This window comes from Eucalyptus grandis, chromosome 3, assembly GCF_016545825.1.
Source record: "Eucalyptus grandis isolate ANBG69807.140 chromosome 3, ASM1654582v1, whole genome shotgun sequence".
NCBI lineage: Eukaryota > Viridiplantae > Streptophyta > Magnoliopsida > Myrtales > Myrtaceae > Eucalyptus > Eucalyptus grandis.
Genome location: NC_052614.1, coordinates 152,315 through 169,896, shown reverse-complemented (window position 1 = coordinate 169,896; position 17,582 = coordinate 152,315). Strand labels below are relative to the sequence as shown.

The 17,582-nt window shown below is 39.6% G+C and overlaps 1 pseudogene; it reads right to left on the bottom strand.

The window, feature by feature from the left end:
* The window catches only part of LOC120291286, a 31,971-nt pseudogene that overhangs the window by 3,823 nt on the left and 10,566 nt on the right, over nt 1-17,582 (bottom strand).

Here is a 17,582-nt window from a genome sequence, read left to right as displayed (position 1 = left end):
TACCGAAGTCCCTTTTGGATGAATTGCCACCGTTCTTTTCCCCATCACCGACACAATAGAATTGTCGCCAAACTTCACCGTGTTGTGGTATGATTCGTCTAGATTAGAAAACATCTTATTATCTCCACACATGTGATTGCTATAACCAGTGTCGAGATACCACATGTTTGGTTGAGTTTCTTCCTTCTCATGGCACACCATAAAAGAGATACTTCTTCTTCTTTTTCAGCAAAGTTAGTTCTTTCCATGCTTTGTCTATTCAAATTAGTTCGATATTCAGATTTGTAATGCCCATACCTGTGGTATCTAAAACACTCAACTTTGGATTTGTCTACTGACCTTGGCCTAAAACCAGTTGAATGTTGTCCTCCACGACCTCTTCCTCTCCCTTGGAAATCACGATAGGAATGGCTTTCAGACTTTTGATTAAAGCTAAAGCTTCTGCGATCGTTGTTCCCTCTTCCTCTGCCTCTTCCTCTATTCACCCTTGCTGCTAATAAAGAATGATCTCCAGTTGAGGCTTTCAAAGCTTGCTCTTCCGTCTCTTACTGTAGGAGTTTTTGTTCGTGAACTAACAAGGATCCTTGCAACTCATCAATGGAAATTTCTTCAATGTCCTTGGCTTCTTCTGTAGAACAAACAACAAAGTTGAACTTTGGTGTCAAAGATCGAAGAATCTTTTCAACGATGGTGACATCCTCCGTCTTGTCACCATGAATCCACATCTTATTAACTATTGCCATTGTTCGAGAGAAGAAATCTGTGATTGTCTCTCCCGACTTCATTCGTAGCATTTCGAACTCCGAACGAAGCGTTTGAAGCTGCTGCCTCTTTGCTCTTGCTGAGCCTTGATACTTTTCTTCATGGAATCCCATATTTCCTTGGAGGTATCCTTGTAAAGAATTGTCTCCAAAATGGATCTATCAGTTGCTTAGAAAAGATAGTTTTTGGCCTTGAGATCCTTTAATTTTGATGCATCCAAAGCTATTCTTTGCGCTGCTATTAACACAGCTCCTTCTTCAGGTTCGACAACTCCTGAGGAATCAACATCCCAATACTCCTTGGACTTGAGAAAATTCTCCATTAGCATGCTCCAATGATCATAGTGACCATCAAAGTGTGGAATAGCTGGTTGTACAAATGTTTCTGAAGCCATTACAGCTACTGCAAAACAGAACCACTACAAAAGCAACCTGCTGCTGCTACAAACAAAAATAGCCTGTTGCAATACTCTCCTTTGACTGTTGCAAAAGAAAGTACTTGCTGCAAAAAAAACTCTATTTTGGTTCTCACCTTTTTACAGCACTCAAACACACACTTTTCTTCCTAACCTCAGCTCTGATACCACTGTTGATGATTGAAAGATATACACAAAGAAGAAGAACTTTCTGCAGAAAAAACCATTTTATAAAACTGACGCCATAGCCTTTATATAGTCTTTACACCAGCAGGTAATTACCATGGCCCACTAACTTAACACGTACAGCAACAAAGGCTTCACACCAACAGGTAACTACCACAGCCCACTAACTTAACACGTACAATAACAGATCCACATAATAGCAGTGTTTAACAGACTATTAACACATGAAAAACAAACCAGAAAGAAATTGACTCATTCAACATTCCTCGCACTAGAAAAAAATTCAATGATGAAGTACGGTTCTTGCATCATTTTAGTCTTCTCAATTGATGAAATAATTTTGCCAAATGTCCTAACTAGAGATCCAACTCATTCAACTCCAATAAAGTGATGTATGAACATATATGTAATTTCAGCAACGGCGGCCTAGAACCATCAATTACTCTTTCTTCTTCGATTGTAATGGCACCAAACTTACTTGGCAAAAGACAAAAGTGTTGAAGTTCAGTGTATTTATCACTTTGATAGGATGATCGCTGGTATCATGTTCCAAATTTAGTAGGCTTCTACCTTTGAAATGGAGGAGAAGAAGGACAAACACTTGATAGCCAACCTAAAGATCCAAACTGTACATTGTTAGGAGCAAAAGGCCAGCAAAAAGCCTTATGTATTAAGTGTTAGTGGCCATACCTGTTTCCATATATTCTTCCATATGGAATTTGTAATAAGAGGTTCTCTGCAATTGAGAAAATCAGCTAGTTAGTGTATAGTCAAAGAGTAAGGATAAACAACCAGGTTCCAGCCAGTGAAGAAATCGAGATACTGTGACGACCCAGACTCGGGGCAATACAAAGGGACGGACTAAGATTGCTTCGGCAATATGGGGGCAAGGAGAGTGTGATGGCCCGAGCGGCAGTGTGCGGGGAGGAGGGATGGCAGTACGTTCATGCCTTAGTCCCCGGACGTGCATAAGGAAGGGGTCCCTCTATTGTCCCACATCGCTTAAGGAGGAAGTCCTGGGTTAGCTTATAAGGCAATGGGCCATCTAACTGTACATACGCATTTTCTTAGGGTAGTATGGGCTGCCTCGAGAAGAACAAAACCGAGAGGTCTTAGTGTCCAAAGCGGACAATATATGTTGGACCCTGTGCTTCTAAGGGTTGGAGAGTGGGATGGACTAAGATGCCTCGGCAGTACGCGGGTGAGAAGAGCATGGGGAGGAGGGATGGTCCCACATCTCCTAAGGAGAGAGTCATGGGCTAGCTTATAAGGCAATGGGCCCTCTAATTGTACAAGGAATAGTCCCACATTGCCTAAGGAGAGAGTCCCGGGCTAGCTTATAAGGCAATGGACCCTCTAACTGTACATCAAATCTAAAGAAACAGGGAATCTCAGTTGATCATAAAAAACATGATCTCCAAGCTTGTGCTTAAGATCATATTGCACCCAATAACAAATGGTGACTCTAGGGACTGAATACCTTTGCATAAGGTGGTCAGTTGGAGGCTCGGTAACCAATGCAAATGCTCCAAGGGTGTTTGTGATAAAGATTAATCCAGAGAAGCTGCAAGCAAAGAGAAAAATTCAGAACTAGAGAAAGCAAATATCATGTGGAGATCTGCACCGCAGGAAGGGTTGGAGAGAGAGAGAGAGAGAGAGAGTACCTGCACTGCATTCAGTGGAACATCACCCGAGAAAACAGCAGCAAAAACGTTTATGATAAGAGCTGCAATGTTAACTGTAAGCTGAAACTGGATAAATTTTTGAATATTTGCGTAGACAGATCTTCCCACCCTGATGACCTACATTCCACAGGTAATTTGAGGTCTGTCAACCATCACTGCACTTTTGAAGGATTAATCAACCCCAGATTCAAAATCAAAACTACAATAGTCAAAACCATCAAGTTGACAATGTGGAATCAAATATTCAACTAAGCAATAAGTAAGAAAATATTTGCCAAGATCCAATTCCATTACAGTTTTACATATCAGAAAAATTTCCAAATGTGCAGGCGAAATTTTAGTATTGACTTAATTGAGGAATCTAGACTGGGTACAAAAGTCAAGTGAAGTTGCACAATACCAATCTAAATCCGGTCAAATTATACAATTCTTTCCAGAGAGAAAACTCTTTGGTAACTAATGTACACAAGCTCCCCTATAACTAACTGCCATCAATTGACACCTCTCTTCAGAAAAGTTAAATAATAAATAATACTCTGTTGTGGACATGAAGAATTCCTCTTTTAATTATATACAGGCAGAATACCACGAAAGACCATCGTCCATTTACCAACCTTGACAACAGAAGCAAAATTATCATCCAACATTACAATGTCTGAACTTTCTTTCGCAACTTCTGTCCCTTGAATACCCTTTGCAAGATCAATATCTGCCTGAACTCCAAGTTCAAATAGACATTCAAGCAACAAAATTATTAGATGAAAAAAGTTCAAAGTCAAGGCACAACATAAGTGCTCTGGCATATGCGGATGAAAGAAATAAATGCTCATGCGCCATTCGTGACAAAAGTATTTCTAAAAGCATGGCAAGCTAAGATCCTGCATTTTTTAACAACTTGCAAATTATCAACCTTATAATAGATACAAAAACAAGCCAACTTCCAGACTCGGAGTGACTTCATGACTGCACAGCAAGATAGTATGAGACTTCTAGGGAATTGCAGACTATAAACCAGTTATGTAATAAGATTTCAAGGCATCTTGGACTGGTGTATTTGCTTAAACTTTGAGATGCTAGAATGACAAATGTCATGAATCAATGAAAAAGGTGATAACGTCGGTAGGACATCAAAGGAACCCCTAGAAAAATGGTGTCAACCTCGTGTAGAGCAGGGACATCATTAGTGCCATCCCCAATTACAGCTACACTGTGTCCTCGCTTTCTCAACGCTTGGACAAGCAGAAGTTTGTCACTAGGAGATGATTCTGCCATAACCTGATGCAAAAACAGAAAATTATTAGCACACCTTCAGATAGAAGAGATGATTGATTTACACAAAAATGAAGCAATGCTATACTAATATCTTCTCGGCAGTTTTTTCTCTCTGCGCATCAGATAAGGAACGAAAAGCTTCTCCTTTAATAAGGTTTGGCGCAGTAGCATCTACTTCTGCATCTAGTATCCCGCATTCCAAAGTAATTGCTTTGGCAGTTTGGAGATTATCACCAGTAACCATTCGTACCTATCACCAAATAAGTTGCAGTATATACTGAGATTACATCTAGATAAATACCTATCCTCAATCTGTCATGCTGCAGAAGATTACTATTCGAAATCCAGCATCAATGATTAGCATCCTAAGAAAGAAATGTTCGAAACACCCTACACTAAAATGGCCAAATGACAATGTACTTTGCAATTGTGACCGATAAAAGAATCTCAACATTTTGGCCTTCATGATAACCCATTACAAAAGGATAAATGATGCTCAATCCATTTTCCAATGAAGACCACCGAACCATCATAAACATCCAATATTACCACCTAAAAGGATGAAATGATGAGATATTCAAGGTTTGAGTTACAGAAGTATATTAAATAAATAAAAGAAAGTAGAAGGGAGGAAGGATCATATCCCCAAATAACCAATCTTAAAAAATTATAAAAAAATACAAACATACCACAACTCCAGCATTTCGGTATTGTTCCACAGCATCTCTCACTCCCACACGAGGAGGATCCTGCATGGTATGAATGTGTAAGAGACTTTGTCATTCCTACAATTAAACTGCACACATATCAAGAGTGAGTATAGCAATTGATTATCAATACATCCGGCCAAATTTAAGAAAATATTTTCAGTCTTCACTTGCCAGCTACTTGTATCGAGACAGTTCTACGGGATCCAAAAGATTATTATTTAAATAACTTAGATCAAGAAGCCGGTGTCAAACATTTAAACTTCTCCTCAGGTCCATGATAAGAACTCTTCAAAGCCATGGAAAAGCACTGGACGTGCAAAGCAGAAGATTTCTCTGAATGTCAGAAATCCTCCAACAATTTAAAACATTCCTAAAGTCACATCATCTTGCAGGGAACCTTTCATGACCAGAAATAAGAATTATACCTCGATGCCTACAATAGCCAGTAAAATAAGCTCATCCTCAGGTAATGCCCGTTTGGCTAATTGTTCTTCACCTAGAGGAATGTCTTTTATGTCATAGAGTCTATATGCAAAGGCAACACAGCGTTGACTAGCAGCAGCCATTTCTTCAATAGCCTTTCTGAAGTACATCATCTGCAAAACAAGAAAAAACTCATTTAAAGACCTTCCATCTATACTGTCAATGGCTAGAGACAGGCAAGAAAACACGAAGAAAACAATTTAACACCTAACACTATGAAAAAGCCTAATCTCTTTCTTAGAAGATCAATAACTTCAACAATAAATAAAAGCATAAACATGAATATAAAAGTACCAACATGAAATATATATATGCAAACCAAGGTATTCAAGAATGGTTGTGCTGGAAAGAGTAGTTCAGAGGACTCGATAACTGCCTCCCATGGAATGTAATGAGTAACGCACAAAACTTGCAAAACTAAATGGTCAAAATAAGATGGAGAAGATGTCAAGGCATAATATCACAAAGAACACAAGTGCAATACCAGAGTGTATGCCATGCCATCACAGGGAGAACATTGCAGCAGTGAAATGAAATTTCGTTAAAAAATATTGCAAACTACAATAGTACTGTGAAGCATGCCGGCAAGAAAAACCATGGCAACCATTGAATTGCTATAGATAATTATAGTGTATTATTTCCCAAACCTTATTTTCATCCATTTCTGCCACTTGATCATCTGCATCCATGTACATTGTACAAGAAGCCAAAACTATTTGAGCAGCTCCTTTCCAGTGTATGCGAACTTCTGAGTGACTGTGCATGAAAGATAAAAAAACAATCATCAACTATGGTTTACATTGCATCACAATATAATCATAGCATAAATCTTCAGGACATTTAACACTGTCACAACTCAACCCAATAAATGTGCGCGATTTGGGTATATGCACCATAATAAAGTACTAGCCAATACCAAAAGTTAATTCCCTAGCAAATTCTTCTTTTCTTCAGACCACCAAAGAGTTAGCTAAGCAAAAGAATAAATGGTTCATGAACCCAACAGTTGATGGCCTTTAAACAACTATCATATAGAAAGGATGCATGACTTTGCCCCATAGTAATGGCTAAAAAAATCTCAAATCTGATACTAGGATCCATCTACTTTTCGATCTAAAACTTAAGGACCAATATCCAGATCTTATCATGCGGCATCTAGTTTTATTGAAGCAAACGTCCTCTTTGGCAGCTCACTCATCATCACTAAAGCCAAAAACTGAAAAGTATACCAGCTTTACAGCAGCTCCGCCTCGTTTTTTCTCAGAATTGAAAGGGAAAACACGAATTATAGAGGATTTTGACCTAACATCTTCAAAATCCATCCCCAGCTGCAAATGAGGCATCATGATTAGTTTAATATAATATTGCACCCGAATCAAATAGATGAACTAAAGATAGGAAGGCGATAGAAATCTTAAGCATGAACCTTGATCCCCCACTGTAAAATGGCCTTCTCAGTTGGTGAACCGGATACCTCTACATCTCCTCCAGTCTAAAGAAGTTCAAACACAGGAAGTTGTTATTGGTCACTGGTATCTATCAAACAGCCATGACTGATGCCGCAACCTCACCTCAGGCACATAAACAATGCCATTTGAATTCTGAGCAATGCCTTCAATCAATAGAGAAATCAGAGAAGTCGATAACTGCGAGTTGCTGTCTGGAGGATCAACTTTTCTTCCACAAGCATAAGCCTCAACCACAGTCATCTGTCACAATATGGACATTTTCTTAACATTATTAAGGGTCTCAAAGTTTCTTTCCAAAACCATAACTCCTTTGGGGTCATTCATAAACAAACTATTAATCTAAAATTAATGGTATCTATAACACCATCATATAATGTCTGCACGCAATCGTGTTTCACTGCTACAACAGCCATGTGGCTCTTAAATGATTCAAATCTACTTGCACTCAGATAAACAGCAATTTAGGAGACCTCGACACCATGCTTAGATCAGCAAAAGCAGTCCGTAACAGCACATACCTGATTTAAAGTCAAGGTTCCAGTTTTATCACTACAGATAGTTGTGGCAGAGCCCATAGTCTCGCATGCAGAAAGCCTTCGCACCTGAAATTTTTTCAGATTGGTGATTAGGAATTTCCTTTTTTGCCATAAAACATTCAAATGAAAGTCCCATAAGGAGGAGAAAACTATCTCCATACCAAAGCTTTGTCTGCCATCATTTTTCTCATTGAGTAAGCAAGTCTGTACATTGCATCAAAGGTAAAAATGAGAGACAAACGAAGATTGTAATTTTTCACTTAAATCCATTCAAAGACCACACAGATGATTATGGAAATGATATACTATCCAGCTAAATCAAGTTCTACAAAATTCAACGTGAGGAAAAGCAACAGTAAGATGGAAAGGACAGCACCAATGTCAATGTTGTATTGAGAAGTCTGTTCATTATAGGGGACAAACTTACGTCAATGTAACAGCTAAAGGAAGCCCTTCAGGTACTGCAACTACCACAACGGTAACCTGGAAGGTTTGAAAGTTATTGAAGATCTAACTAATATTAATTTGCAAAAACTATTCCATCAGAAATGCACTTACTGCTACAGTGATTATTTTGGTCACTCCATCGACAGCATCACTAACACTAGTTTTCCCAGCCTTAAACTGGACGGAGCCATCTGGATTTTTGGTATGGCCAGTAAAAAATCTTTATAAAGCTTGAGTTTGTAAGATCTATTACAATTTCAATTTAAGGAATTAATGCAACTGCAGGAATAATCAACTGCAGTTGCATTTTTATTTTATTTTTTTAACAACAGCAATTACCTTGCCAAAAGAACAACCAGAACAGCAGCAGCTACAGACAGTCCAACAATACCAATGAAAGTAGCAACCCCATTCAAGCGAACCTAATATAAGAGTGAAGAAATCAGTATGACTAGCAATATCCATATCTATCAACAAAATAATATGGAAATGATAAAAACAAGTTTAAAGAAACTAACTTGCAGGGGTGTTTCTTCCCCCAGTATCTTCTGATATACTAGCCATGAGCAAACCCCACTCGGTATTAATCCCCACACTTGTCACCTAAGAGGCAAAAATCAGAAATGTGAGGAAGAAGACAGCTGGAATCAAACCTTGATTTGTGATAAAGACGGACTTGAAACAGAGTAACCCCCATCTCAGGAAGCAGCAATATTGACAAACCAACATTCTGACATCACAGACAAAAGCATATACAGAACCCTGCAGCTTGAAATCCATTGAGAGACATGCAGATGGTCATGACTGGTAGAGAGAAGGGTATAATGTAAGGACCCGGGCCCCACTGTGTAATATTGTCCGCTTTGGACACTGAGTCTTCACGACTTTAAAACGCGTTATTTGCATCCAACATGATCTCCATAACTAGAACAAGAACATGCATAATTGAGTAGAAAGATTAACGCACCTGTTTTGGGATCCATCGTACTTAAAGCGGAAGCAGAAAAGGGATTATTCACTCATCAAAGGGATTATCATAAAGGAGTAGTTTTCTGCTAAAAGGCTGTCCCTGAAGGGCTTGAACGGGGTTGTTCGCCCACTGAGAGACACATACCTGCAGGAAATTTACTCTCCTTCCCTAGTTCTAAGTCTAGGTCCACTCTTACCCACTCAAAACTCCAGCAGAAACACCACCCACTTCTTCCATGCCATGTTCCATGAGACTGACTTTCCCCCTCTTCTTAGAGAAAGTTCTAAACTCTCATTTCCCGCTTCAGAGGAATTCATTGATCCACAAGGTAGATACCACCATGTTCCTAAGATAGCTGCCCCTACTAATGTAGATGAATGTGGCATCCCAAAATTCAAGTCACCCTCTAGAGAAATTAAAGCCTATAATTAGGTAATGAAATTACCTATGGTCTATGTGTTAGCCATTAGTTTTCTTAAGGCTATGTGTTATTGTGCTTGTGTTTATGAATTTTGAAATTAGAACTATAGGATAAATTAATAATCTATGCTTGGCTATGCACCTCATAAATTAAATTCCTATATGTAAAATGTTACAAGACTTTGGCCATGTGGAATTTAAAATTTAAATTCCATAAAAGAAAGTATAAAAAGGGAAAATTTTAATTTTATTTAGGTTTGGGCCTTTGGCCCAAAAGGGGGGATTTTTGGAGGCCCAATGGAGGCCCACGAATGGGCTGCCGTCGGCCCAAAAAGAGGCCCAAGCCCATGCATGTGTTGTGACAAGTGGCAAAAAGAGAGTCTCATGCATTGGCCATTGTGGGTGGCATCTCATCATGACTAATGATGGCTTTGTGGGGAAATAAAAGGGGAAAGAGAGAGAGAGAATGGCCGGTTAGCCATTCGGCCAAGAGAGAAAGGGAGAGAGAGAGAGAGTGAACCGTGCGAGAGAGAGGAAGAAGGGGCGGCCGAGAGGGAGAGGAAGGAGTCACCGCCGCACGCCGTCCGTCCGCCGTGTGCCGCCGTGTTCGCCGCCGTGTGCCGTCGTTTTCTTCGGTCTAGAGGCAAGTGGGAGTCCTCTAGCTGCTCTTGCATGTGTGTATGTTACTTGCATGTTGAATTTTGGGTGTTTAGGTGAGAAAACCGAAGTATGGATGGTTTATTCTTGAATGGCATGGCTGTTCTTGCTCGAACAGTGTGAGTCAGAATGTTGTGTGAGCTTGCATGCATGTTTAGAGTCCGATTTTGGCTTGGATTTCTTCATGAGAGTTGTATCTAACATCTTGAACTACAACATACTGAAATTTCGTGGAAAATGATGGAGATTTGAGGGGTTAAAATCTCATTCTACGGAGACCTCAGATCTGGAAAGATTTTACTGACCTCTTGTTGGATTTGTGGTTACATGTTGGTTTGTGCTAAGAATCCCTCTTCGATTTCTTCATTAAAGTTGTAGGGGACATCTTAAAATACAACATACTCAAATTTGAAGTGAAATGAACAAGTATAGCCTAGTAAATCGACTAGATCTTGAAGACGGTGATTCTGGAGATGTATTACAGGACACCCGAGACATCATGGATCTAAATGACGACTATACTCTGGTTATTTGACTTAGATCTATTCATGAAACTTGTAGAGGACATCTTGATGTATAACATACCCAAATTTCAGAGGAAAATAAGAATAATAGGTAGGTAAAAACTCGGTATTTCGGAGAAGTATGCACTGGACGATTCGGTGATGGATCCAGAAGCTTCGTGAGACTGTAGAAACTAATCTAGAAAGAATCTGGCTTGGAAGTCTTCATGAAAGATGTACGAAAATGTCTTGGCTATAACTCGGTAAAATTTCGTAATTTTTGGAGGTCGTATGGATATTTTAATCGAATTACTTCGGAGACTGTGCATTCTGGTTTCATCCGAAAAGTATATGTTGTTTTGTGTGAATTATGAAATTGTGTGAAATTTTTATTGGCCGTATATTTTGCATGAAATCATTACCCGATTTTCTTATTTATTACTTGCCTTTAGTTTTATGATTTTGAGATTATATAAATAATTAAATTTAATATTTTTGAAAATGGCACAAGCTGGAATTTAAATAAATGTAAAAAGGGCATGATAAATGGATTATTTTAATTGGCATAAATTCCATGAATTTTATTTTATAAATAATTGCACCATGTAGTATGTGTGATGAGGTCTTGATGTATGCATTGAGATGCATGTACGAATTCCATGATGAATATGATCTTGATTGCCATCACATCAAATGCCATGTTAAAATTGAACAATAATGGAAGATGAGAAATGAGATGTATGAGAATATGCATCGTGGTGATGATGATACCGTCGGAGGTGTGAGCCGACGATGCCCCGGAGTCGGGATGCCCAAAGGTTCGAATGAGTCGATGCCCTTTGGATGCCGGGTTGTATTATGAATACATGCCCGCAGGTTTTCCCGGGAGTGTCGGGATGCCCGGTTGTATTATGATACATGCCCGGAGGGTGAGGGGTTGTATCATGATGCATGCCCGGAGGGTAGCGGTAACCATTTTCATGGCGAGCCCCGGAGATTCCTCGTGATGCCAGGTGGGGTGCGAGATGCCCAGAGGTTCGAATGAGTCGATGCCCTTTGGATGCCCGGTTGTATCTTGGATACATGCCCGGAGGTTTCTCGCAACGCCAGGATTGGGCGCGAGTGATGAATGTGGGATGCAAACATTGGTCCCGGGAAAGAGAAATGCGGCGGTCCAAAATGAAATTGATGATCTAAGGAAGGGTGATGTGGTGATCAAATTGAAAGCTAAAAGTGGAAATTGAACCATGCATGTATGATGTGATACGATGATGATCACCCATGGCACGATGATATGCACGAAGATGATGATGTATGATGTCATATGATGATGGTCACCCATGGCATGATGATATGCATGATATGATGATGATATATGATATGGCACAATGACATGCATATATGTTGTGATATGATGATGTCATGATGATGATGACATGTGTATGATGTGATGATGATGACACGTGTGATATGATGATGTCGTGATGATGATGACATGTGTGATATGATGATGTCATGATGATGATGACATGTGTATGGTATGATGGTGTCATGTATATGATGATAATGACATGTGTGTGATATAATAATGTCATGATGACGATGATATGAGTATGACATGATGATACACATGTATGTGTTATGATTGTGGTGATGATGCATGATAGTATATGCATGGCTTCAAGATGAGTAATGCCTGCAATGCATGTATGACTTGGATGATGCATTGAGTAGTTATTGGATTCCTTTACCTACTGAGTGGTTGTACTCACCCCTTTTGGGGACCAACATTTCAGATTAGTAGATGGATTGAGCGGTTGGATATGACCGCGAGGAGAATGATAGCAAAGGAGGGAACTTTTGGACGCCGACACTGATCGATGGACTTTAAGTATATGACTGTTGGAGGAGATGTCGGTCATCTTTTGGAGTGTAGCCGAGTATAGAAACATTGGCATTTCGATGTACCGACTAAAAATGTCCATCTGCTTTATGTAAATAAACGTGTTCGGCTTTAATTTATATAAGATGTTTAGTAGGTGTGCATCGTTTTCTGAATATAGGGAAGGGAGTTGATGGATGCACTTCTGCTATATGGATTGCGCAAGGGACCTATCAAAAAAAAAAAAGTGTAAACCCCTAGGTTGTATGGACCCGCTGCAATTGAAATGGTATCAAAGTGACATATTATTAGGAAAAGTGAATGGTAAGCGAACTGTGGCGACCCTAATCGGATCGAGGGCCGTCGAGGGGTGCCACAATGAACATGGAAGACAGAAAAGAACTCCTACTGCTGAAGCTGTTCTAAATTGGCAATCAGAGACTCTGTTAGCACAAAACAATGCCTTCAAGGCAATTGATTCCAAGATTGGAAATGTGCAACAAGATCTCCGAAAGTATGATGAGACCACCAAGAAAATGGTTTCTGAATTCCAGCAGAGGCTAAATGCCTTAGAATCAGGACAACATCTAGGATATCATCATCTAGAGAGCCCGAAGCCAGAGATAGAAAAACTCAAGAGACAAATCCAACTCCTTGAAGAATGAAGGTTAAGACCTTTTGATCCTTTTGCAACTACTGTCAGAACTAGGTATTTGCCTCCACCACCCCAAATGTCTATTTTCACTGACATCCCAGAAGATTCTTTCAAAAAAGAACCAAATATGGCAGAATTGCGAAACCGTCTCAAAAAGTTGCAGAAAGACCAAAGGAAAAGAGAAGATGCCTACAGAATCAAGTTCGATTGTTATAAAAGAAAGGCCAGATCAGATGATGTTATCCAATCCATTAGAATATTTTCTAAAGGATTTGAGTACTCAGGAATCTGACCCTGTTATCCAATAGCCTGATCCTACCATTCTAGAAAATCAGATTATGTTTTCAATTGAACAAACTTCTCCGAGCATCTTTGATACCAAATCAGATTCAGTATCTCTTTCATCCTCTTCATCCTTTTCGATTCCTACAGTTGATTCCCTCCCTATTGAGCCAATCACTTCGTCAATATTCATGGCTGACCCTCCAGACCATGAGATGGAATCAAACTATTCGAGTCAGAAAATGTTCAGACAAACAATCCGGACGGCATGTGTCCATGGCATCCAAATAGTTTTTCACCATCGATGATATTCCTTATCACAAATTGCCAGAAAGACTTGAAGAATTTCATACTTGGTTGAATACTCAGTCCATCACCAACCATGATATGAATGATGTCCTTTACAACTTTGTTACAAGGTTTTCAGGAAGCCTCAAACTTTGGTGGAAATCAGTTTCAGAACAAGACCAAATTCATTTTTTAATGTCACCTGATTTCAGCCATACCATCACTATCTTATATCATATCTTTGTGGGAAAACCTACTGACCTCATAGAAGTGAAAAGAAGAGAATTTTTCGAAAGAAAATGTTGCTCTCTCCAGAAGAAATATCTTGATAAGCATTATCGAATAATGCTTCAGCTTTTTTATCAGATTGGAGCTGATCCAAATCTGAAACATATTCTCCTGACTTCCATTCCTAAAGAATTATCTCAGATGGTTGAAAGATCTTTCTTTGGAAGACAAAGGAGAATACAAGATATTCCCTTGGGAGAAATACAACAAGAAATCCATCTATGCTTTGAAGAACTGTGCTTAAAACGCCAGATGATCCGTACCTACATCACAGATGACAAAAGTCTCGAGACAGCCTGCTCTCGCCATAAGATAAAAATCTCTTAGACTTTCTCAATTGGTTCTATCCCCCTACCCACTGGAAATACCTCTTGGAAAAAGAATTGAGAACCCTAACACCAAATCTTGAAGTTCATACCATCTTATTTTTTCTGATGAGGAGATGGTGGAGGTGATTTTGGTGGATCTGATAAAGCTTGAGATGTAGTACTGAATTCTGGTGGTGGAGATGGTGCATAAGAAACCATGAACTAGTATTTATCTCATTCACCAAGAGTATCAACGGAGGGATCTCCGTCTAAGTACCTTTGGTACATCTTATCCTTTGGCTTCTTTCTTTGAGGTGGAGGTCTTGCAAGAGGATTTACCTCGTCAGGGGAGTTTGTATAGTAGGAACATGGGCAAAAAGGATCCCAAAAACAATGATCATAATTGTCTTTGTAGTAATGGACAGGATGTCCATCACCGTCAAAGTGTCGAACAAGCTTTTTTGGATATGGCTCAGAAATTGATTGAGGAACACATGGTTCAATCATGAAGAGGGTCTGGAAGATAGAAGGACTTTCTTCCTTTTCTTTGCCAAATTTGATAAAAACAGTTCCATCTTTTTTTCGAACAAATTCTGAGTCCATAGACTAGAAAGGCTTGTTATGCTGGTGTAGCTTTTCATAGTTGGTAATCCAAGTCTCTGGAATGAGCTTGGCCAACGTATCCTTCGGGATCTGTCTAGGAACATGGATACATGATGCCTGATCATTCTGTATGGAGATGAACAAAGTATCTTCATTACCATTGTTGAAATTGAGATCAAGAGCATGATTCTGCACTCGATAAACCATCTGGCAATGTAGGGTTGCAGCTACAGAGTCAGCAGTTTGAGGGGCTCCAGTGAGTTGTACTTGGACTTTTAAGAAAGAAAGTAATTGGGGATCTGAAAGAGCGATGTTGAAATTTGGATACAAAGTCACAAAGACTATTCCGGCATTCAAAGTAGTTTGGACAGTACCGATGCAAGCATGTTGGTATTATAAAAACCTAGTATCCAACAACGCAATTCTTGCCACAACCGGCAAACCTTTACAACCATGAAAGGTAAGAGCAAGACGAACAGCCCCATAATGGACATGAGTGTATCCCTGTTGAGCCCATTGTCTGGGAAATTCTGGAGGAATTTGAAGAGTAACAAAGTACTCCTTTTCAGTAGCAGGAATGGGATGCTGGTCGAATTTGGAGGACTGAACATACTTCTTTACTTGCTTTGGGGTTTGGTGAATAAGTTGGTGGATAGAGCGAATAGGTGAGAAAGATGAGTTGGGTTTAGCAAAAGCAGAGTAAGGGTTCATGAGAGGAAGTTGGGTTTCAGAAATCTTGGTTTCATCATTAAGAGAGACTTCATAAAGATAATCTATCTTAGAAGCATTGGAAACACGAAACTCTGAAGGGGTTGAAAATGAAGGAGAAGGAGCAAGAGAAACAGGTGCTTCAAGGATTTCTGGTTCCATAGACATGATGAGAAGAGATCTTCTTAGCACTGGATTCACCTATCAAGCGCATGGAATTGATAACATTAAAAACGAAACCATGGCTTTGATACCATGAATGGACCTAGACTTAGAACCAGGGAAGGAGAGTAAATTTCCTGCAGGTATGCGTCCCTCAGTGGGCGAACAACCCCGTTCAAGCCCTTTAGGGACAGCCTTTTAGCAGAAAACCACTCAGCCCTTTAGTTCAGAGTCTAGAGACACCCGAATATGCCAGGATGGAAACATTTCTAACCTACCCAAGCTGCATTTCTTGAAGGATCCTACCAGGCTGGAGAAGAAGAGGTGTTTAGAAAGACATAGAGAGAGTTTTTATAAAACACTCACTTTACTTTAAGGGACTCTACCCAATATAATACACCCTCCTTGCCTTATATAGACAATATGAGGTCACAAACCAACAAATAAGGACCAAGCTCATGGGTCCGGATACAAACAGAGGCACCGGAAACTTCCGGGAGGGAATTATTCGCACACTATGAACAGTGACTGTACTGTTAACAGTTCTTTCTCTAACCTAGTGCTACAGTAAAAGTGAACAGTAACTTGCTACAGTGAAATTGTACGGACATCGGCTTTTCAGCGGTCTTGTTCGTCATGAGTATTGTAGTCATAGTCTGAGTCATCTGAGCTATGTGATGTTGCTAGAAGATGTGTCTCATATTTTTGTTCAAGAGCTTCAAGGTCTTTTGGTAAGAGGATTTGGTTCAGTTGCCTTGATGAGGATGCTTCTACATGAGCCCAGTGGGATGCTTCTTCTCGAGCCCAGTCTGTATTGTCACGTACTGCAGTGTCGGCAGGAATGCTTGGTTGGGGCCAATTGGACGGTTGTGCATAGAAGGATGTGTCCATGTTTTCAGATAAGGACAATGGTCTTGGATCATAAGGATTTTGGGAAAGAGGACCTCCCCATTGTGCATAGGGGTCCTGAGTGGATTGGACAATGTCATATGTATCTGTCATTTCATTATCTTGGGATGACGCAGCTTGTCTATTTTGTCTGAGTGCTTCCTTAGTTTCTAATGTTAAGTCATAATGATCCCACGTAGTGGGTACATTATTCCATGCATCTTGAGGAATGGTTTTGTTTTCCTGGCACAAAATCCTCTGGAGTTCTCGGTACTGGTGTTCACAATATCTAACAGATCTTGGATAAGATTTGTGAATTCGAGCTTCTCTGCTATTCGGGTGGGGTTTGTAGGATGTGGTTCCTATTTCCTGTGGGGTATTAATGATGGTGCCATTATTTGTGAAAAAACACAATGGACGTTGGAAAAACAAGATGGTATGAACTTCAGGATTTGGTGTTATGGTTCTCAGTTCTTTTTCCATGAGGTATTTCCAGTGGGTAGGGGGATAGAACCATTTGAGAAAGTCTAAGAGATTTTTATGACATTCTCTTTCAACCTTTCCTCTGCTGAGTGAGAATATCCTTGTGAGGTTGGCGATGAATCTTCAAGTTGGAATTTCAACGGCTATTAAGTACTTATTGGTTAAGTACCATAATAACGTCTTGAGTTGATTAGGGAAATCATCTTCCTTCCAGATGAGAGGATAAATGAATGAATAATTCGAATTTAATCCAAAAGGATAAAGAATTGAACCTCCATTAAATCTGAACAGATCTGTGTAGCATTACCACATAAGGTCTTCCAAGTTCTCAGCAAGATTATCATTCTGGATTTGTTAAATAATCTCCTGGGGATATTTCCAGCTTGACAAATCTTTGATTTTCTCAATCTTGTATTTCACGCCATGATTGAGCATATGGAAAGCATGTCTTTTGATGTACATGTTGATTTCGGCTGGTGCTTTGGGTCTTAACAAGAAGTTAGCAAGTACATTCTTTTTT